Source organism: Fringilla coelebs (genome assembly GCF_963513975.1).
Source record: "Fringilla coelebs genome assembly, chromosome: 1".
In the NCBI taxonomy this organism is placed as follows: domain Eukaryota; kingdom Metazoa; phylum Chordata; class Aves; order Passeriformes; family Fringillidae; genus Fringilla; species Fringilla coelebs.
This window is the reverse complement of record NC_140028.1, coordinates 99,239,159-99,264,096: the sequence shown is the minus strand read 5'-3', so window position 1 is coordinate 99,264,096 and position 24,938 is coordinate 99,239,159. Positions and strand designations below refer to the sequence as shown.

At 38.1% G+C, this 24,938-nt stretch overlaps 1 protein-coding gene across 2 annotated transcripts in view; it reads right to left on the bottom strand.

Annotated features, from left to right (window-relative positions):
* TPK1 (thiamin pyrophosphokinase 1) overlaps positions 1 to 24,938 on the bottom strand; it is a 310,310-nt gene that overhangs the window by 227,815 nt on the left and 57,557 nt on the right. The gene's annotated exons all lie outside the window — the stretch shown is intronic.

Genomic DNA, 24,938 nt, shown 5'->3' with positions numbered 1-24,938 from the left:
GTTTTGTCCTCAAGGATAGAAAGTGTTGATGAGAAGAGTGTGAGGTGCGCTGAGTACTAGCAGGAACATGCTTTTGCCCTGAGTACTGCAAGAAAAACACCAAAATCCTCAAAGACAGCCATTTTTTGGGCATTGGAGCTGCCTTAGAGAGAATTTTCAAAACTTTCCTGATTTCACTGCTGAAGTTTTCTACCCTTTACCCCATCTCTTTTTCTCTGATAATTTTATACACCCATTTTGACAGTCCCTCAAAAGATATTAAAGATGAAACCAAGTTTTATGTTCCCTCAATATCATATACCCAGTTTGATCTTAGCAATGATCAGGGATTTTACACTATGCTATACATCCAATGCCAACATCTGTAACCACAGAGTCCTGCTTCTTGTCACCCAGCCTTCACATGTTGGCAATACTTGTACCCAAAAGACAAATGGCAAAGTCAACTCCAAAAACTGAGTACGTCCTTGTGTATCACTGGCATTAGGGCGAAGGGCAATTATTCCAATATGCTCCCACAATTCAAATCTATGTACAGTTTCAAGTAAGAAGTTGCCAGTCAGCTTCACTCTTACGGAACTGCAGGTTCCATTGGAACCCACTCTTCATCGAAAGCACATGATAGATTGGTTACTGTGCATGTAAAAAACATAAAACTTCTCTGAAATACATCTCAGCTAAAGCATAATCCCCTCCATCAAAGCCAAACACTTTGTTCTTTGTATGTTCTGAAATATCTTCTCAGTACTGCCAAATGTGACTCTTCTCGCATCAGAAATTCTTAGAACACTGCCAGTTGGAGACAAGGAGGAATATGCCTTTTTGTTGCTCACTCTGCATATATTTCTGATGCCACTGAATGCTTATGACCAGACCTTGTTTAACACTATCATACAACCACAAAAGACCCTTGAAATTCCTCTGAGAGGAATTATGAGAAATAATTATGAAAATTCTGAGAGAATTATGGAAAATATAAGCAAATGCAAGACAGTTTACGATTAAAGCATTCAAGCAATCAGAATTACAGAATCTAGGTCTAATATTTGAAAGAAACATTAACAAAGAAATACACTGTCTTGGTCTCAATATGTTTGCTTTAATTGTGCCATGCTATTTATACTATTAATATGTTACAAATAAAATTTAGTGCTTGGCACAAACTAGGTTTGAATTGATTATTCAAATTGCACATATTTTATTACATAATTGGCTAAGATTTACTTACTTATGTAGTGTCTAGCTGAAAACCTGGGCACTCCCTCTAGAAGAGAAAGGTTATAATTTTTGTTTGCCTTTATCGGCTATGCTACATAGTATTTCCATGGATGCTCGTATTTCCTGATGTTACCATTTTTATGCCATTCACAATCTGAGATTATGTGGATGCCATCAGTAAAGAATCAGGTAACCAGCTCAGTCCAGCCATATACTTAAGTTAGGAGTGGGACGAAGATGTCTGTAATCTTCTGCTTCTCTTACAATGAGAACCTGCACAGTTGTCTTCTGCCACATGAGAAACATTTATAGTATTCTCACTCCTTCTCTTCTATGTTACATTTCCTGCAGAATTGATTATTTGAGTTAATACCACATCTGGGAGCCAGAATTTTTTAAATCTAAGTTCCATTAAATTTGCTTCCTACAAAAATCAGATTGACTGAGTCACTCGTTACATTTCTATTAAATCTGATACTCACTTATTCAGCATTGGCTTTCTATATAGCTAACTGGAATTTAGTCCCTTTGTACAGCCATTAAGCTGTTCCCACGAAGATTACAGCATAAGTGGAAGTAATAGGGTATTAGCACACCCTACAACTCACTCCACCAATTTATGTGCTGAATGTGAATTTGGAAACTCCCATGAACTTGAATGTGTACTATGCACACAAACATCCACTGTTCTGACAAGATATTCAGCCTCCTTAAATGGCGAAGGCATAAATCACCTGCTTCGGCCACAGAAAACCCAGCAAACCCAGTATTCCTGAAATAAGTGGAATTTGTATTTCAATTTTATCTAGATGGCCCACTAAAGTTATGGTAGATAAAACCAGCTGGAAGGGGTGAGCTTCATGCATGGTTAGCAGACTGACTGTAGTCCCACACTTTTGGCAAAAAAAACGTGATTAATTTATGTATGAATGCACATTTTGATATTGTGCATATTAAGAATTCATTTCTGAGGTCTAGGTTGCCTTATTTTTTCCAGAACACTAAGAGCCCTCAATACTCAATAGCATTAGTGAAGAACTATTAAGATGTTTTCCACTGCTACCAAGAAATCAAATTAATTAAGGTCAAAAAACCAAAGATGATGCTCTGCTAGCTGCTTCAGTTACCAGAATAAGCAGGAAGAACCAGCATGAGTCATTCTTGCAGTAATACACTTTGGCATGTTTAGTAGATATACAACTTCCTTTCCCTCCCATTTATCTCCTTCAACCCCTATATTTATTTCAAAAGAGTTTATTCATTGCAGATTAGGTTTTGTCATTCTTGTGAGTCTTGGTCTATTCAGTGATAACACTGACAACATACATTCAGTATTCACTTATATATATAAAATGTACATAAGCTAAACCAAGATATTTGAAAAGCAGTTGCATTTTCGCAAACACCCTACTCACTGCTCTAACATCTCTTCTACATTGCCAGAGAAGAGGAGCATTTGATTTATACTACATTTTCAAATCCTCTTCTCACCAGGCAAAATGCTGGAAATGAATCTTGGTGAAAGAAAAAAAAATCTTGACTGGAAGTTCTCCTATGGTTTTGAGTCTGGAAGCTGTGATAGTATCTTCATACCTTTGATAAAATTAATTACTATACTGCAAAGTTGCAATTTTGCAGATGTTATTCAGTGAGTCTGAAAAAAGCCTTCCACAACACCTACATCTACTAACATGCTTCTTTCTTAACACCATACATACAAGTCACTATAAGCAGATGTTTTCCTCCAATGGTTCAGTAACATTTCTAGCACTCAGTGGGACACAGCACCTTTTTGAGAACTAGTAGGCTAACATGATGCTCTTTCAGTAATGATATTAGCTGCTCAGTGTTTAAGTCCAGCTTCATTGCTGCTTGGCTTCCACCACTCTGTCAGAAAAATATTAAAGATATTATTCTCTTCCGAGCCTTAAAGAAGAAAAACTCTCCCAGGAGTGACAGCCTTATTGCTGCACACATACAGGTGCATGATACCTGTTAGTGAAGCCCAGCTTTGCCAGCCCCATGAGAATCAAAAATCGTTTAGAGGTCAAATTTCCAGCTATAGCTGCTTTCAACAGATTCTCAACAGGGAGTAAATTCTATTATAATTTTAAGTGGAGAAGACTCAGGATGGAGACTGAAGGAGAAGAAGGAAAGTTAAGAGCTCCTTCTGGGTTTGGCTGCCAGCAAGGTCAGAGCAAAGAGAGGTACACAACATTAGCAATGCAAAACACTCAACTCCAGAAGTCACTTCCCTCACTGATCTGCACTTCAGTCTTCAAAAATCATCCCAGGTAACATCTACTCATTCACTGCATTGCTTGAGACTTGCAGCTTGAAAGGATGGCATTTTAGAAGCAGATTAGAGTGAATTAGAAAAGAGATTTTCTACTACTTCTTGGTTTTGTTATGTGTGGTTTTATATATAGGAACACACGAAGCCTTTTTCATTCAAAGCAACAACATCCAGGCAGGAAATCCAGGCAGAGTACCATTCCCTCTTGCTCCATAGCTCCGAGGGGTCCAAGTGAGCACAACCAGCTGCTTTTGTGAGTGCAGGATATTGTCTGATGGCACACTCATACAGCTTCTGCCAAATTCAGCCAGTGAAGGAAAGTGCTAGAACACATTTAAAATAATAAAGTACAGTGAAAGTGAGCCAAGGGGGGGCATAAAATTTTCATGTGAGACATTCCAGTGGGCAATAGCAAGTTTTAAGGGCCTGTCCATCAAATGACCACCAAAGGAGCAATTATCTACTATGCACAGAATCATATTAAGTTCACTTTATTTTTATATATATTGGCAATTAATAAATCTTCAGGTAGCACACAAGCATTCTTCCCATTGTACATTCAAACCCCTAATGAACTGTGAAATCTTGCTTGAATTCCCCCTCAAAAAATTTAACCCACAGAATAAATTCTAACACAAAAGACTTAGACAGAAACCAACCACATGCCGTACTGTCTACTATGATAGTAGCTCACTAGTAGTAGAAATTAAAACAAAGCACTTCCAGATTTCACATGAATGAAAAAACTTCATTTAAAAAAAAAAAAAAAGAAAAAGCCAACTCCCTTCCTATGAAGGGCACACTCAGTTTTAGTTAAATTACAGAAGCACACACCATAAACTACAGAAGAGCACACCATATCATGATATTTCCTAAGCCAGGATTGGTGCCAGCCCTCCATGCTCTAGGCCCTAACTTTAATTTTCACTTTTTGTCACAGAATTAGAATAAAAAGGAGTAAATAATCAAGGGTACAATCAGTTTTTTGTTTTCTTAATTTTTTTTCCACTACAAGGTTTATTTTTGCTAAGGAAGCCTTTTGCAGAATGGAGAAGAATCAATCAGGTAATGTACAATAATATGCAACGATATCTAAAAGCCTACATTATTGTACTCTATTATGTTATTGTGTCCTAACTTCCATTATGACCTTCTGCTATGGGTTTTAATTATTTCCAGCAACAATTAATGAGATCAGAGACCACAAAAAAACCTAAAAGATTGATCAGCCTTCTTTTAAATTAGAGAGGTTTTAAAAGGGAGCTTTCCATTTCAGGAACAGAGACCTCTTCTTTCTTTTTCTTCTAAAGAGAACATGCACATAATTGTTATGGGTTTTTGTTGCCATTGGTCATGTTACTCAAAACTTCATTACAATACTTCACTCTCTCTATCCATTTGCACTTAGCACACATTGATTTTCATCCCATCTTTTTAAAGGAGACTCAGCCATTGTAGCTCTGTTTTATTTATTTTCATCAATACTTGTGTGAACACGTATCACATTTGAGAAAAACAACAAAAAAGGATGGGCGGGTTGTTGACTGTAGAAAGAGTGAAGAAGAAAATGGCAACCATGTAATGCTGGTAGTTTTCTTAAGGAATAAAACTACTAAAATCTCTTTTACATAGCCGACAATGTGTTTTGTACAAGATGGGTTTTCTGGTGTCCAGTTGAGAACTTCTGCTATAATTTCAGTGAGACACTAGATGAGAAACTAGTGGTAACCACTCCCCCTATTTCACCTAGCTACCTATACTCACAAAGCCTAGTGCACCTTATTATTTTGATACTTCTATCCCTCTCTCAAAATAAATATAAATTGATCAATCAATTCAAAACTTACTTTGAAAGAAAAACAGCATAATCAAATATCTCTTATGTGATGTAACTTTACATGGATATAGAAGGAATAGACTATTCTATCAATTCTCAGCAGTTAACAGGAACTGGCACAAAGAACTGCAATGTCATCCCCACACACAAGCACAGTGCCCCTTGGCTTGTACACCTGGATTAGTCTTGTGGAGCAACAGCATTGCTTATGTGAAAGGATGAACTGTGGTGTGGTCAAGAACAGGTTGTAGATAATTTTTTGCACTGAGCTATGGTCAGATCAACCCAATGCTTTACTCTAACTGCAATGTTTCTGGGCAGCTAACTTTGTGGGGATCTCTTTTTTGTTTTCTTTAACAGACATATATCAGACAGCGTTATCCACTATTCCAAAACTTCCAAGTACCAGACTTCCTTCTCATTTTGCACTGGGATTCACTAACAATGATCAATTAAGGAAAAAGTCCTGAATTTGTAAATAAACCAGCTAGGTTCCTTAACAGCCTGCTCATTTGCTCAATTTCAGCTATCATTAGCCTGTCCCACATTGCAACTTTTATTTGAGTTTATTAAGAACCTTTCAATGTATTGCCTAGTGGCTTTTCACAAATTTATTTTTGGCATTAAGCAACTGCTAGCCAAAATATAAGGATCTAAATTATTAACATCTCCAGGTCAGAGAAACTTTACATCATTAAAAGTTGACTATCTTGCGATTCTTATCTTAGATGTGCATTTCACCTATTTTCTTATCTGTTGATGTTGTAAATATATATAATGTAGAAATTTTCCACGGCTGTAAATTGCTTAGCAATGGAAATTACTTGGACCCAAGGAAGGAGCACTTTAGAAAGCTGCTTAACAAAAGAATGCTCCACAAGTGTATATAAGGATTGCTAGTGTATGGAAAGCCTTATGCTACCCTGCCACAGTATGGACATAAGAGAAAACATAAATGAAAACTGTACATTTATATCCATTGAAATACCCAGTATTAAAAAAAATTGTATCTCAAGCACCACTGACTTAGTAATCAGATAAATTATTTTAAATTAGAAATTTTCTAAGTAATTACTGCATTCATTATATGTGGATTCATGGAAAAGAGTTTGCACTATCCAGTGTATATCCTTCACCAAAATATTTTTTACAAATGCAGGAATATGAAGTGCTATGTTAAATACATGCACAGGTTCTGAATTGCCAGTGTTCCAACTCACAAGCTGCTGAAGTCACCCAAGCACTGGCCAAAATTGCAGGACAGGTGCAAGAGGGAACTGAAGTGTAAATTTGATCACAGCACTCTGTGTTTGATCAGCCTTTTCTCCAACAAGGCTGTCTTTCATAATCCCCAGCCCTGTGTTCTTGTGTAAAATGACCATTGTCTACTGGCATCAGACAAGCTCATTCAATATTTTACTGAGTTAATCCAGGTGCATAAATAATCTACACACACTTCCTTCATCATGGAGGAAAGGCAGACGCAAATCTGTGAATAATTATGGTTGCATAAATTATGGTTGCATATAGTGCAACAAGATAACCATAAAAGTCCAATTAGTTCACTCATGATTTCCCTGTGGGAAATCTGTTCATTTTTGGAAGCAAGACTGTGCTTCTTTATAGAGGGTGTAAGCATTATTTTAAAGCTGGCATTAAAAGTCCCACCCACTGTAATAAATACCCTTTACAGTGACATAGTGACTGAGAAGCTAACAGCTAGTTGAAAAGCTGACTACATTCCTGAGAAGCCCATTTAAATATGAATCCCATCTTCTTCTCCAGTTATCAATTAAGATGCAAGGATCTGACCTTAAGCAGAAGTCACGGTCACCTCTGGTGTAAGCATCCACTGACTATTCAAGCATGATACCAATTTGTGAGTAAATTCTTGGTGAGTGAATGCCAGGTTCTCCAGAGAGAAGCTTGAAACATCCAGATATTAACTATTTATGAAGTATAATGTAAATGAAAGGGTGGCCCTATGTGAGGAAGAGCTGCATTGTCAGAAGCCAGGCTGAGGGCATGGAGGGGATGTAAAAAAAATGGATGCTCTTGGCAAACCTCTATGTGTCAGATGGAAGACAAGCAGAAAAAAACCCTGCTCTTACAAGTATCCAGGGGAATAGCGGTTCAAATAGACATGCTGACCCGGATTCATCCTGCCTAACTGATCCTAAAAATCTCTGCACAGCAATCAGAAGGACGGCCCAACAGGGTGAGCTGGGTCAGTATGTTAGTGTCAGCACTCTGAGCCACCTTTCTGGAGATGTTTCTGCCTCCCCCTTCAACAGGAAAGACCTCCTGGACAGATAATGCAGATACTTCAAATCAAATGGTGTTAAAAAATGGTATTTTAAAGAATTTTTATTTTAGATAGCTATTTTATACAGGTATTTTACAGTGCTTCTGTAGCAGTAATGTTCTTTGTGATTGCCATCATCACAAATGATCCTACTGCAAGATAGAAGGGATAGTTCAGTAATACCAGTACAGGATCACAGTGATTACAACAGCAAATTGGAAAAGACAAAAAGAATCACCCTTGTGTTTAGTCTTGCTATGGTGCGGCAAAGCCGGATCGGCTACGAAATAAAAAATATCCAAAAGCCAGAATAAGGTTGTTTTCACCCAATTTATTTTCTGGAGGGTGCAAGCATTACCTTGAAGCTGAAACTAAAACTTGCACCCATTTTAATGTATACCCTTCACAATGACATCGTGATTGAGAAGCTACTAGCTTTCAGTCAAAAAGCTGACATTCACAGCAGAGCCATTTTAACCTACATGTTCTATAGCACTGTTTCCCAAGGTTGTTTTCTTTTCCATACTAAAGGCCCTTTCACCCTGCACCATAAGTTTGCTTCACATGAAAACACTAAACTAGGCACTTAATGTAGTACTTCTCCCACAATCTCACCTGAGAAGGGATGGTAAGAATGACAAAAATGCAGCATTAGAACCAGCAGAACAAATGAGTTTAAGGATCACAGCATCCCTGTAAGCCAGTTCAACTCACCAACCAATGAATCAAAAAGCTCCTGCTTAAAAGACATTCCCCTAAGGCTGGAGGTTTTTCTTTCTCACACAGTAGCAGACACGGACATTGGATTCTTCCTTTATTCTGTGGACATGCAGGTTTTCTACTAAAATTAATTTCTTAACCCAGCTGCTCAAGGATAAAGTAAACCTCCTTGTGTCCCCTCCCTTTCCCCAGAAGTATGTCAGTTCCTACTACAGAACTCCCCTCTTACCTGAGGAAACCAGCTAACCCAAAAGCTGGGTTAAAGAGGTAATTTTTCCTGCTGCAGACCCAAATCCCATTGATGTCCATGTCATGAACTTGTGTTGGTAGCAGAACAGGAAACCCAAAAGGCCCATTTGAGCACACAGGACCCATTTCGATAGAACAGAGCAGATTTTGGTCTGGTTTAAGCCAGGCTTACTTGTCTCAATAAAACCACAAAATTCTAGCACTGCCTCTGTCCTCCTTCTTCAAGAGACAATGTTTCCCTACTATTTAAAATTCTTCATCCAGTTATCCTTTCATTATTACTTTTGGATTATGTTCTGTAATTACGTTAGGTGCTTGTTTATTCAAAACACCCACCAGGTCTCTAAGCCTCCCTTTGTGACAAGCTGCCAGCTTGTCTCTCTGTTCAGCTGATTCCCATTATCTGGCCTACCCATCATCTGAATATATTTAGTCTCACCCAAGTAGTTTTGATTATCAAGATTTTACTACGGTCTAATTAGTGACATTTTTATTACTAATTTGTCACTCAGACACTTTCAGTCACATTAAAAATTCCTGCCAGCTTCTCTGAAATTGCTGTGTGTCTGCAGTCTTTTTCTTTTCACACAAGATCAGCTAAGCATTTTTATTTTGCTGGATCTTTGGAGGACTTTTAAAGAAACACTTAGGAAAATAATTTTAAGTTGAAGGAGACTTTTGAGCACCACAAAGAGGATGCACAGCCCAAGGAAGTAGTGTGTGGTATCCCATCTCTCAAATAAAGGCTTGAATGTCACCAAGAAGGACATAAAAACATTGATACCTTTAGGTCCTTCTCATTTTATTTCTAAAGGTATGAAAGTGGTTGAATCATGACAGAGTGACACTTCCTCACACACAACCTATCAGTCAGCAGCAGCTCTGTGGTAGCTCCTAAGAATTTTAGACATGTGTGGCTGGCTGTGCCATGTGAGTCCCTGAGGAGCTGCAACAGTATGCCAAAACAAGCAGGAGAGGTGAGGCTGGACTTGGTGAAAGGCTGCCAAACTCTACCCAAAACAGCCCTGCGTATCTATAGAGACATCAGAACAAACCACTGCCTTCTGTATCTCTGTCTTGAGCTCTCCAAGTGTGTCTGTCCTTCCAGCTGAAAGGAAGATGAGGTTTACACCCATGCATTCTATAACCCATTGCTCTGGCTGACCAAATTCAGGCCCTATTGCTGCATCATCTGCCTTCATCAAGTTCTGCTGTTTTCAACCACTAGGTTGTAAGCCTTCCAGAACAGCACACACTGGTGAAGGGAGACAATTTCTGGAGACATGATACAACTGTAAGTGGTATTTAAAATTATTAACTCAATATTACACTTGTTTTAAACAAAATCTGTCCTGGAATTTAGAATGCAGCCACACACTGCTTGCAAAGGATTAATAAACAATGGCCATATGCATCTTATAAAACTAACTGCTTGTGCCTTTAACTGTTAATTACATAAATAGATCCTATTATAAATAGTTCTGAAACAATCCATTAACCAGATGGCTTTTAGCAAATCAGAATTTATTACTCTTTTATGAGCTACTTATAAAAATGTAACTTCCAGATAAAGAATGGGAAACAGCTGAAGCAGTTGACCATATCTGTTTTCCATTATAGCATCTTTGAAGGTAGGTTGAGGGAGGGAAGAAATAAAGTTTTATTAATGCTGTATAGACAGCTCATCCTATTGGAAACTTCTCCCTTCTTCTCCTAAGGAAGGATAACTCACACAAAGACTTAACTGCTCTGGAGAGTGATGAGGTCTATTAGCAAGGGCAGTGAAGGCAGCTGAGATATTCACTTCTTTCTGAAACTGTGACTGAAGTCAAGGAAACAACTACTTTTAACGTGAGTAGGAACAGGACTTCTGTCTCAAGTGCCTATGGCTGCAAATAAAAGCAAATGCTGCAAAATATCTGAATAAATACCTTGGCACCAAACATTAGTTGATTAATTACTTCCTCATGAACCTACTGAAAAGAATTAAAATTCTGAGTGACAGAAATGTAATTTATTTTCAGCCCAAGGCATCAGTATTTGTTTACATTTCTAAAGTTTTTACAGCAGAGATTTTGATAAGGCCTATACATTCAGAGGCTATGCACGGCACAGGAGCATAGGAGAGGGTTAACTTTCAAATGTGTCAATAAAATCCATTTCACAAGTCCTACGGTCTAAATAATATCAGTGGGCAATGAACTGGAATTCACACTCATTTGGAACTTTAATAGATTAAACTCCAACAGAAAGTTGGCAGATAAAAAAAGCTGAGATTGAAAAATGGCTCCTTACATTAAGGATTCATTTTACTGCATGCCTCCAAAGAATTCTTACCCAAGGGAAGTGTTACTTGGGAAGGTGTTGCTGTTTGGGGTTTTTCTGGAGAAGCATTTTTGTGGAAACCTGAGATTCTACCATCGTGCAAACTAGTGATTTATGCTCCTACACAAGCTGACATCCAGAATGGAATGCCAGCTCATCATCCACAGCCCACCATACTTTAAAGAGAGAGGCACAAAGCCATGATTTAATGAAATCATAGAAAAGTTAACCAATGGCTACAAGACTTGCAGTCTTTTGCCAACAAAGGCTCAAAGAAGATTTGTCCACCTCTATCTTCTGAACAGAAATAACTCATACAAAAAAAGAAGACTACCACATAGCTGTACACAACCTTCACAACTGATGAAGGCTTTTGGCCTCTTTCCTTATCACACTCGAACACTCTACATAAGTCTTGAAACCATAAACTTTGATAATCATCACTACTTGAACAGGTCTCAATAACCACCATGCACAAAAAGATTACTCATGATATATGGATACTCACATCTCAGCATGACAGGATCTTTTCCCAACTTTCATTTGTAAATCAGGAAAAGAAAGTCTGGGGACCTCAATTAGATAAACATGTATTTTTTACATGATTTGAGTAGGATTTCCCAAAGAACTGAAGGCGAGGGAACTTGCCAATTTTGAATGGCATAACTTCTCCAGGCTACTTTGAAAAAGTATTCCTTATACTGACTTATGCTTGGGTATATTGCAACTTCAACATTTCTCCTGGAATGCTCAAATGCCATATATTCTCCATGAAAAGACACTGTGTCAAACTTCACATTCAGCTTCTCCCTCAGCTGCTTCTAGCATGGATTCAGAATGCCTTTTCTAAACAAAAGAAGCTGGTGCTGCAGCATTACCAATAGACAGAAACAACATCCTGAACAAACATTGCTTTAATACAAATAAATGAATGGTTGGTTTTCAGTCTCTAGCGACACTATGGCAATTGGTTTATTTTAGCACTCTATCTCAAATGCTGAGTGAACAGGAAGATACCCCAGTAACATGCCATCACAGTATTGGTTGCTCAGAACATGTATGTTTCAAACTTGAATGTGGTGCCAGATGCTCCTTTCCATGGCTTCTGCCAATGTCTGGAAACATTTGGCATTTCAGACATATTAAACGCAGGGTAGGTACTTGCAGTATGATTTGAAACACAATTCTGATTCTGGTGATGAATTCCAAACAGAAAATGAGGTATCACATGAGAACCAGAAACACCTCTAGACTTAGAAAAATCTCTGAAGTGACCTAAAGAAACATGCAGCTAAACAAACACTCCTCCATGTTCAGAGAGAGGACTTCTTCCACAGAGAAGTCAGGACTCCATGCCCTCATGCAAATCTATGTCCCACTTCCACATCCTACTTTTTCTAGCTTCCTTGGGGCAAGACCAATTGCTCCTAACTGACTGTAGAAAAATAAATCACTGAACTCCCAAGGGAGCAGACTCAAATGACTTTTGACCTCTTCACATGGAGGGGTCTCCTAACCCAGAGCTCAAAATTCTTCAATCTGTATCAGAGGGGTTTTGACTCTAACGAGAGTAATTTTTCTTACCATTCTCTGATCCTAAAGACTTCAGCATGAAATGATCAGATCCACTGATATCCAGAATCTACTACGGTCTAAAACTTACTTTTACCTCCCATCTGAATGTTTACAGTGGCTTTGCCTTCTCAGTAAGAAAAAAACAACACCCACACAAGTTCCTCTTTTCCAGGTTCAACAACCGTGTCTATGAATGAAGGAAAACACATCATTAGGCCCCCTTCAGACCACTATATTAGTTAATGGGAAACAGTGATAGTCTTTTATAATACAAAGCTAGGAAAAGTATTACAAACAAACTAGGAGTAAAGAGATTAATAGGCTTTGAAGAGCCTAAACCATTCAGAACAAAATCTTTTCTTTTTAGCAGTGCATGCAGTTTGGAGGCAATGATTGTGCCATTCTTCTGGACCTGGGAAGGAGCTGGATACTTCTTTACTGCAAACACAACATAAAAAATGTAAATTTGTTACCCTGAAGTGTCTCAAAGATCCTTTTCCCCAACCTTTTATGACTAGTAATATGGATTATCAACTACAGCATCCTGTGCTGCCTTCATAAAGGAGTGGCCTAGACAGTTTGATGCTACTGCACCAGCAAGGACAAAGGTTCAGTGTGCAGTTATTCATGCTATTGGGCTATTATAAGCAGTCCCAGTAGGATAAGGTAGGACACTCACAAAAGAAAAAAGGCTGCACACACAAAAAAAAAGGACAAACAAAAAACCTCAAAGCCCCCACAAAAAAAATCCCCCCAACAACCCTGCTAAGACTTGCAGCAGACTTCAACAAATTTTTCACACCTCTAAATTTAATATCTAAAAGTGAACAGCAGCATGCCCTTGCAATATAAAAGAAAACTGTTTTAGTAAAGATTTATTATGCTAATAACACTAGAGCCTCCCTATTGTCCCACACATTTTTAAAAAGGACACTGCATATGTATATTCAAATTGCCAGAGATGAACAGTGGGTCACAAACAAAACTTAAAATGTTGAACTGTGTCAGCCAAATTGATAGTGCATTTATTATTTCTACCCTTTCCTATGCATTTTGGCATAGTCAGTTCTGCTGCCAAAGCATTTCTAGAAGGTGAATATAAAGGATGTGAAGCACTATAGTCACTAATGAAATATAAGTAATGCATTAATGCTCACTCAAATCTATAGATCTAAAGAAAAAGCAATAAAAATTAAATGCGTGATTTAGAAGTAATCTTAAACACTAAACAGATCCTAAATTCACCAAGGAAAGCAGACTTCACAAATCACTGCTAAGAGCATTAGCAATCTCCCCACCAGGCAAAAGGTCAGCTCTGGATGCCTTGTTAATATGTATCTGGGTTTTACAAAGTCCTAATGAGAATGTTGCTCTCTGACAAAGGTTCGTGGGCCTACAGAAAAAGAGGTGGTCAAGGAAAACGACAACCACAGCATGCTCAGAATTAGATGATAGCTTTGCAGTCTCCAGGGCCTTACCCTTATTGTCCCTCTCCTGTTGCTAAATAGAGAAAAAGAAAGTTTGACATGGCTAATGGGAAAGACTTGAGAGTAGAAGACAACACTGAGATTAAACAGAGCAGACTAACTACAGACTCCCACAGAATTTGCTTGCCTCGTTTTTTTGTACTACACTGACAAAGGAAAAAGAAGAGAAAATAACCTGACATCTGGGCTCCTATTCAGGCCTCCACATCTCCTCAATTAAGGGTACCTAGCAGATATATCTAAATTTCTGTGGTGACCCAGAAGACAACTCAGATCTCTGTCCATTGACTGAGGAAAATACTGGCATCAACCTAGGAAACTAATAAACTGCAGCTAAATATCCCAAGTTAAGAGAGAGATAACTGGAGGAACCAGTGCACTACTACTTAAGCAACTTTACACCTTGTCAGTGTGAGATTAAGTGGACATTTACTATGCCTCATGCACCCTCTTAAGTTTCCTCAGCTCCTTCAGGAAGCAAAGGGAAAGAGAGGTCCACAAAAATAAAGTTTTAAAAAAAGGGAAACTGTGACTTTTGCCAAACAGTTGATAAGATCACAGTTATTAATAAAATACTACCAAGAACAATGTTTAGACAGATTTGAAGACCCAATCTACTTCATTAATGTGTTAATATTCTCAGGAATTAAAATTGGCTACAATCCCACTTGTTCTGACCTTTTTTTTTTGCCCGAAAAGTGATGGATTATACAGTAATTCCCTGTGTACTTGGACATGTTGTTCAACCTTCTCCTTCTGTCCATGTCTTTTCTCACTTTGTCTTCCCACCATAACTCCTATAACAGCTTTTCAATTTTGGAAAACAAAACAAAAAAGCACAGTCTCTGAATCTCTGAATAAGCACAGAAGGGAACCAAACCAGACAGTTCTGTGAGATATTCAGAGGGTTCAACCTGCTCAAAGTTCTTTGTAAAATTATTACTGCCAACAGAAGCTTCTTCTGATTGTCTAAAGCCTTTCCTGCAATGTAAATACACCCTTTGATACCTTAAGACAGCCTTACATATATTTGTCAAAATGATTACACAGCTCAGTTAAACAGAGTTGACACATGATCTATGCCATGCTAAGGGCAATTCATTTGACAACGACCAAATTGTGTGACTCCTTGAGCACACTTTCCTGTTATTAATCACTTTCTCTAGAAACCTCATCAGCAATCATGTTCCAGATCTGCAATTACTGCACATCTTTTCAGCAATTAAAAGATTTAAGTCTGAATGACCACAGAGGTGCCTCCAAATGAAGCATCCACCATAGACATGATTTTCCACATTTACTTAAAACTGGGATTGAAAGAAAATAACTGCAAAAATTAGAGAGAAATAATTTCTTCACTACTTTTGTGATACAGGCTTATCTAGAAAATTCTTCTGACTACTAAAATTCTTCATGTTTGGAAGGTTTTAGAGAATGAGAAACTCTACTTCACTGCTGCTTTGTAAAGCTTTATTCATAGTCATGCTCTGTGTAAGGAATAAGGGACTTAATATTTATCCTCCTAGGAATAGAAGGTATAATTTTCATTCCCTTTATCTTGGATTAGCTGTCAAGACCATAAGTGGACTTTCCAAACATTCAGTGTTTTCAGTGGTTTTAAATCAAGATGAAACATAGGCCAAGCTGTTAAGATGTGCCACATGACTGCATGTTTCAGCTGCTCAGTGCTCAGCTTCCCTCCCAGTCCTAGAAGGGTAAAAGGGAAGGTTGGGAAACCAGAGTCCATTTCAGGTGGCAATTTAGGCATCCAAAACCAAGAGATAATCAAAGTATTTTACTTCTGGTATGATTTGGACCAGACACAGCCCTTACACCACTTTTGCCTTGTACCTCAAAGTACTTCAAAATCCAATGGACCCACCTTAATCCTGTACTAAAACCTGAGCTTGTTGTTTTGTTGAAGCATGTATTTTCACAGGCTAAATAACTTACTCATGATTATTTGTAAAAATCTGAAGTTTATTAGCAATGTACAGAATTAGCATATCCCCAAGTTAATTTTAAGTCACTGTGAAAGCATGTTACAAGTTTTTGTTCTTAGGACACTTATGTTGCCAAATAGGTCAGTCTAAATGTATTCTGAACCTTTCCAATTCTTGCACTTCAAAATGGTTGGGGCCTCTTCAAAGACTTGCAGCATCAAATCAGCCCCTCTTTCTCTTTTCTCCCCCAAAAGAAACACATTTCAAGTGTGCTGTTCTGTTACTATCCAGTTTAACCTGATAATTATTTCAGAGTATTAGTCATAGCTTCTTACACCTCACAAACACCAAGCTAATACTATGGACAGCTATGGGCCTCTGGAAGCTAGTGCCTAAAGCTAAGGGTTTGTTGTAGGTAACATCAAGAAGCTTGAAAGACAAGTGCACGTTCAGACAAGGAAAAACATAGTTACCTGCTTAATGACTTCCACTGCCAGAAACAGAACTCCCAACGAGCCAGACCTTGGGGTCTGAACATAAGCAGCAAAGGTTTGAAGGAGATGGGGTTTTTCAAAAGAAAATCCAACAGAATTGTACTCACACCCCAAAGTACCAAATTATTTCAGTGCTAATGCAGCTGACATTGAACTAACGTTGATTCTTGTGGTCACACCTTCTCCAGGACATCCAAGTTAACATCAAGCTTTATTTCAGTGAAAATAGAGGGAGGCCCTCTTTAAAGAAAGAATTTTATGGAGGTCTGAACCAAATTAATTCAAAGTAACTGAGGGAATATTGATATCAAGAGCTTCTACATCAGGCAGTGCTAGTCATAAAGCTTCTACCAATGGAAGATGATAATAAAACACCCCTAAAAATTATAGTTTGTCCCCATTATTTCTGAAGTCAGTGGAATTTTCCCCAATGAAAAACCTCTGACAAGGTTTTGTTTCTGTTCCAATATGATTCATTGTAGATGAAACCAAAGATACACTGATATACATCACCATTGTCTTTTCAGAGTATTAGATGAATTATTAGCTTGCAAGAAAAAATGATGTTAATAGCCACAATACTTGTAGCACTTTCATGTGCTACATTTTTGGCTAACATCTAACCAATTACACATTAAATAAAATAATCCTACTATGCTGTTTTCTAAATGTAAATGCACATACTATTTTAGTAACACATTTATATAATGCTGAAATTTAACAAAACAGCCTACTTTACAAAAGAGAAGAGACAAGAGTAGAGCAGAAAAGCTAGCTATTTTATGACTATATGAATTTACAGTTCAATTTTAATACTTTATAATATGGGTGAGAAAGACAGCATGTATACCATTTAGATGAGAAAACCAGCAGTCCAACATCCATATTCTCAAACTACAGCTGTCCCTTCAGGCACTGAACACAGTGAAGGATGCACACTCCACCAGTCAAGTAGCTAATAAATACTAGCATAGTCTCAACATATTACAGAAGAGTTAAACTGTTCACTGGCTGAGTTAGTCAGAATTGCAATCATGGTAATAAAGTAATAAAAACTTTTAAAATCCAAAATATGGAAATACAACAAGACTCAGGCAAATTAAAAAGAAAAAAAATCCACTTTTAAAAAGCAATCATCATTTGAAATCACCACTGGATCAAGGTGAGCTATTTGTACCACTGTGGGCTTCTTGGGACTTTTTTTTCTTTAATTTTCTTTTTTTTTTTTTTAATTTCCTTGTTATTAAAAAAAGGTTTGTCTGCCCTAAGGCAACCCTGGAGTAAGAGAAAAAGGAAGACTATAACACAATGGTTTGATCCAAAGGCCATCAGAGCCAGTGAGAAGACCCTGTCACTGACAACCCTAGATAACATCCATATTTTACAAGACCTTAACACTTCACCCTAGTAATGCATTCATGCTAAGCTCTAGCTGTGAAAATAATACTTTTGCCCTGTAGTAACTCCCAGAGAAACAATGTTTTTATATACTTTTTGCTATGTAGCTTGAGGCAGTGAAAATCCAAGAGTTACTTTCATAGGATTAAAACCTGCTCTTTTCTGACACAGGTCTTACTTATGTTAACCTCATGCATTCACCTCTGCTCCTCGAGTTCATTCCCAGGACAATTGCTCTTCTTGAAATGAGCCATGAATAATCTTTTTTGCCTATTGTCTTATGCTTCTCTTTCTGCTTGGGGTGCTCCAAAGCACTCTCCTGACAGTATTTTCCAAAGCTCCTTCTTTCAACAGTCCTCTGGGAAACATCATGGTAAGCAGATATATAGCACGATGCTATCAAAGGCTTCCATACAGCAAATCTTGTAACAATAGAAATCCCCTAATGGGATTTGCATCCTGGCTTCATAGAAAAGGCACTGTAATAACCTCCCATTTTTTCCTTGTGCTGTAATCATCTGTTATGCTTCTCACTAGTACTTCAAAGTAATTCTCTATTGTTCTGTTACTCTGAACTTCAACTCAGCGGGGTTTAGTTTTTCAAAGCATCACAGAGGGGAATCTTAATTACTCTATTTTTTTTTTTTTAATTTTTCAAACAAAGTCTCAAATCCATAAAACAAACAAAAAATTATTTTAGATCTCACTTTCCTGCTGCTGGATTTGCAGAGAACTAAAATCAACAACAAAGAATATTCAGCTGACTATGTCTCAATATTTATCTAGAGACCTCATTCTGTCACAGCTTCTACTATGGTGAGGGAACTCAAACCATGCAAAGGCCTAGAAGATCAGCTCTGTCCTCAGCTTTGCCAATAACTATCTAAAAAATTCTCAAAAAACACCAAGACCTACCTTCTAAATTGTCCTCACACCTAGGCTGTGTCTCTCAAGAGCTCAAATTCTGAACCAGAAAGGCACTGACAATATATATGTCACAAATGGAATAATTTTATCATATTTCTGGAGTTTTAAGCTTGATTTTTCTAAAGATAAATTTGAGCTTCCAGTTCACCCCTGAAAATCTGGTTGGTATCAAGCTTATACAGAGTCGTAGGGAAAGTGCAGTCTACAAGAGCTCTCTTCCCAAAATCCCTTCTAGTGCAAACTACTGTACGTCCTGAGATCCAGATCCTACCTCATACCTTGAGTCCTGTGTCCAGTTTTGTCTTGTCTCATTTAAAAAAAAAAAAACACTGAGGTGCTGAAGCATGTCCAGAGAAGGGCTACAAGGCTGTGAAGAGTCTGGAACACAAGCCCGGTGAGGAGTGGTTGAGGGAGCTGGGGAGCCTGGAGAAAAGGAGGCTCAGGGGAGACCTCATCACTCTTTACAGCTGCCTAAAAGCAGGTTGCAGCCTGGTGAAGGTCAGCCTCCTTCCCTAGGTAGCAAGGTACATCCATAAGAGGTTAGATCCTCTTATCCACCAGATGAGAGGATGTAACCTCATACAGCTCCAGGGAAGGTTCAGGCTGGACATAGAAGGAATTTCTTCATTGAAAAGGTTGTTAAATACTGGAGTGCATTGCCCAGGAAAGTGGCAAGGTCACAGTCCCTGGAGATGTTCAAGAAACAACTGGATGTAGCACATAGTGCCATGTGCTAGGTGGTGATCAATCAAAGGTTGGACTTGGTTATCTTGGAGGCCTTTTCTAAATGATTCTGTGGTTCATGTCCAAGCTTAAAGCATGGTGCTAGCCAGCCCTAGAGAGGGCCAGATTTTCTTGTTCCTAAAGTACATCATAGATTCCCTACCCTTATGAACACTTGAAATAACTTCTCTCAGGCTCCTGTAGTTGAAGGACCCCTGTAGTTGGAGGACCTAACTCATGCAATCCAACAACAGGCACGTCACCATAACAAAATGTTGTTTAAATTAAGTGCCAGAACATCAAATTTAAGTTAATAAATACAAACTGGAAATTATATTCCTGTTTTGATTCAAATGTGGAAAAATGAACTTCATATTGATGTTTTAGAAGTCTAATAGAACAGAGTCCCTCTGTTCTCAGTAGAGAACAGAGTAGTTTAGCTGAGGCCAGCAGTAAGAGTTACTGCTAGTCTGGATGCCTGCTCAAAAGTGCAATAAAGCATACAAGTCCATGTGACATCCCAATCACCATTTTTATGAACATTTTCCTATTTATTAATAGTAGCTGCTCTGAATTCCCTCAAGTTTTATGCCAACTGCCAATTCTGGGTCCAGTACAAATTTGAGATATATTACAAATAAGTTCAGCTAGAAATGAAAATAGAAGGTGAGAAAAAAGCTCACCATATGCCAACAAGGCAAGTTTGTTGGATGACAGGTAAAAGGGCAAGTGAATGGCTGCACACACTAATAATTCTGGAAGTGTAGGTGAGTTCAACCCCTAAAGACTAAAGGATTATTAGCCATAGAGAAGAAAAAAATAGCACCTGGGAAAGTCAAGTTATTTCTCCTCCTCTTGTTAAACTACAATCTTTTCGTCTGCTCTGAGAGATAAAAACTGTTCCAACTGATCTATTACCTTCCCCTCTGTATGTCTGAACTGATACCTGAACTTTGTATTGTTACTTGTATCTTACTGCCCTCTTAAACCTCAGCTGAAGGCATTCAAAATATCAATCACATTGCAGACAAAAGTATATGGAACATAAAATGTATGGGAACATGTGGCATTCAAAGACAGATGACTTGGAAATCGTTTATACAAAGCAGCACCTTTTCTGATCTCATCTGATTGTTTAGTAAGGAGAGATATTTGGTAATGCACAATCACCTGTAGGTGCTAACCAACCATTTTGCCATTATCACCAAATTGCCATTTTGGTGATATTGCCATTTTCACCAAAGAGTAGGCTGGCCTTGACAGGAAAGTTGCCTGACATTCAAGAGCAGATTTAGAATGCAACATCTGCTTTGATTGAGAAGCTGCAATATGGGTATTGATAGACAAAACTCAGTTTAAGGATAAGCCATCGCAATATAAATAGTCTAAGAAAATACCATTTGAAGACAACAGAGTTTGGATTTGACTTACTACACTGCTGCTGTAGAAGAATGCTGTTATCTCAGTAACTAGACCCCACACACAATATAGAGCCCCCAGGATGAGCAACATTCCTCTTTCTGGAGCTCCTCCATTTTCATGATCTACAAGGTGTCATAAAACGCCCATATACGATGCACATGAAGTGGCTGGTCATGTTGCCTGTAGAGCAGCATAAGAAGATGCAGCTAGACCCCAAGTTCCTTTGCTGGAAAGAATTGTCTATGGAAGAGACTGTTTAGGGATGTGCCCCTGAAGGGGATTTTTGCAGTCTGGTTTCAAAGACGTCTCCTTTCTATCGACTTGTCCAACATTGCACACACCTCCCACAAGTCAGGATTCAGTCAGCCCGTTCCAAAGGGATGCTGGTGGCTTATTCTAATACATTAGCCAAGGACATTTGGTAGTATGTATGGCTAATATTTGAAGTTGTTCAACATGTTTTATTTGATTAAAAGCTCCCATGGGAAGTGTTTATTTGTGGAAAGAAATCACAATCCTTTTGAGGAAGGCACAGTGGCCAATGTATCACAACCATTGTGAGAACTAAAAAATACACATGGACACATTTTCCTACTATAAATCCCAATGCCATCAGGTTGCTATAGAATGTTGTCATTTCACTCTTTTTAAATAATAATCTTATTTTCCAGATCATAACTCCTTGTTCTTACAGCTGTCATTGTCAACATTTAAGAGTGGAAAGCACTCTGCAATGTATAGTCATTTAACATCCTATCATAAATCTGAAACATAAGAAAATTCTGGATCATTTGAGTAGCTTGTAAGGGTAATGTTTTCAGAAACAAGAAACAATTTTCAGTTCCTGAACTTAAGACAAATTTCACCGAGGTGATTTCTCAGCACTTCAATAATTCTGCCTCTTCCCTAGGGAGACATCAAAAACTCAGAGCACTCAGCACTAGACATGGCTGTAATTCTTGGCATAAGTAAGTCATTGCATTTCTGATTAAAGAGATTATTAAAAGCAGAATCAAAGTCTCAGGAACTTTCATTTACTCCCCAGAAAGCCCATTCTGGGCTTCTGTAAAACCTGGGCTTCTGTACTTTTCAAACTTAGCATAAAGACAGCTTCAGACTCTCAACTCACAGTCAATTCTGTCAAAGATATATTTACATTTGAAATCACTTGAGAAGTAGCCCGAGAGACTAATTCAAACTGGATTTTTTCACAGCCATATTTTTTTTTATTAAACAGGATCCAAACCAGGAGCTAGAAACTTTGTATAAGCAGGGATTTAGGATGCATGACAGTGTTGTTAAGTAAGGCCTACTGGATCCAGTCTTCCTTACAGAAAACTCACAGACAGAAAAATGTGCAGCTCTGAGAAAAGCAGGGTCCTGACTCTTCAACATATTTTCCACATTACCTCTTATTGCCCTTTACTGATCTATTCTCTTAAATTTCTCTTGCCATTTGGTTTTTCCCTTTCTCACTATATGCATCCCAATAAATCCTTCAGGGAACAACCAGTGTTGTCTGCCATATTTAGTCTTCATCCTGCTTGTGCAAACTGTCCCTTCTCCAGCATTTCATCCATCCTGCTTTTAGGACAGCACTAATACTGCATGACTGTACCAAATACCAAACAAATGAACATATTCTAGACTGATTCGTTACAGTAATGATATATAATAGACTAAAATCATATAGTCCTTAGCTTGTACTCCTTCACTATTGTCACTTATCCAGCTTGTATGGTAAGAATGGTAAAAGAAGTCTCTTGGAAGTGAAGAAATGTGATTTCAGTGTCCTTCACAAAGAAGTAAGTTCATGCAAACTTGTACTAAGTGAAATAGTTCTTTAGAAAGTATGTCAGTAAAAATAGATTTCATAAATGTGAGCAAAAAGACAAAGGTTAATTAGCTGTAACCACTTTTTCTCAAGGTCAAGAGGAGTTACACCTGGGATGATTTTAGCCTAGAATAGCCACTTATTGATGTTATTTTTTTTTTTTTTAACTTAGGACATCTCACATCACACCACTTTTTACTTGATATTAAACTGACAGGACGAACAAAATAAATTATTTTGATGGGTGTCATCAGGTAACTCTATGATGCTTGTATCATTTGCTTTCCTCCCAATTTTGCCCTAAACCAGGACAATAACACATCTCAGAATTCTGTACTGAGTATAACAACCCAAGATTCCTGTAACTCAGAGAAGTGGGACAATATTTTATCTTACTTTTCCTTTGCATTTTTCTCTTCCTTTCTCCCCAAGTTTGTGCAGCTTGCAATATTCTGTGGATTAACAGCCCCATTATTTCCATCTCCTTTCTCCTTTATGATATCTCAAGCATATACACCTGGTCATCAAGCATTGTTCCTAAGGATGATTCCTTCAGAACTTCACATATCAAACCCCCCAGGTTCTCCCAGTCCTGCAACAGTCCCTGTGCTAACGCTTCCGCAGAAGCAGGAGCCAGAAACTGCTGACACCTAAAGTGGTCACACTAGCACTGTAAGCCAGGCATTACCAAAACCTTGTCCTGGATTCACCAAGGTTTGCTGCAGCTGAAGAGATGCTTTGAAGAAAAACATTTCAGGTTTACCATCTAACCACCTCCATCTGTCATTTTACTTGGAAAATATCCACCTATTTCTTAAAGTAATCCCTTAGCAAAAGTCTTAATAGTTTAATTAGGACTTTTGCTTACACACAAATTCTTTGGAAAACTGTTTACAGCACCAGTGATCATTTTCAGAAAACAGTTATGCTCAGAGAACAGGGACACATTCAGGTAGCTTTGAATTAGACAGTGTTTGGCCTACCTGATTTTATTCAGCTTCTTATTTCAGCCCTTTACAGAAGCACTACAGTTTAAAGGCTCATTAGTGTTACAGTAAGAAAACTGTGGCCCATGGTTTGATCAAATGAGAAAGATTTAAAATTATAAAGGACAGACAAAACAAAAGTCTGATCAACAAAATACAGCACTAAAGCAACACATGCAAGGTACTACAAGACGCTAAATACTGCCATTCAGAAACCCTGCGTGTCTGGTTTACTGTCTCTTTTTTTAACCCCAATCCTGAAAACAGGAAAGGTGGGACAAAGAAATGAGATCAAATGCTTCACCTTGTTTCCTTGTCTCTTCAATACAAAGCAGGTGTTTCAGTGTATCTTTTTAAATGAAAAAATACGTAGAATCACATCTATAAAATAACCGGACAGCACTTCCAATGAGCACTTGCTACTTTCTTGCTGATTATGCAAATGAAAATGAGTCTGTTTGGGGTACAGCACTTGTTCAGATGCTTTGAATCATCTTGCACAACTATCTTCCTTTTTTTATCACTCCTCTGGCTAAATGGGTACCTAATTTGGGTTTATTGGAATTAAGTGCTATGAATATATCCTGCTCACCTCATCCCTCATTGCAATTCCTTTTAACTGTACAGCTACCCCCTGCCAGCCCTTATGCCTATGCAACCAAATAGCTCTATCTGCTCCAGTCAGTTAAGAGGAATCTCTCTGCAAGGTTCCCATCCTGGGAATAAGTTAGAGACAGTTCCTGTGGCTTTTCAGAAAGCTTCTGAAGGACTACGTTCCTGCATGGAGGAATTAATAGCTCCAAGCTTGTAAAGATTTACATATCTCCACAAAATGTCAGCAAATCCGAAGTTATCATACCAGAGATGATGATTAGCACTGTGCATATTTAACAAAGGAGCAGTGAAATCTGATTTGCATATTTCTGACAAGCACGCAAATTCCCCACCGCTTTCACAACTTAGTATCTACACGGTTCATTTTATTTTGATTAAATTTAACACTTTTCACTGATGACCTTTAAAGAAATGCTCACTTCCAGACTCTTAAATGCACCATTGATCTGCTACACTTTGTCAGCAAAACAATGATTGCTCCTGAGAAGCCTCTGAAAAGCTACAGTCTTACACAGATCAGTGCACAAAGTTCCCTCTGACGTGTGCAATGCAGGGATACAGAATTTGCATAATCAGCTCATTTG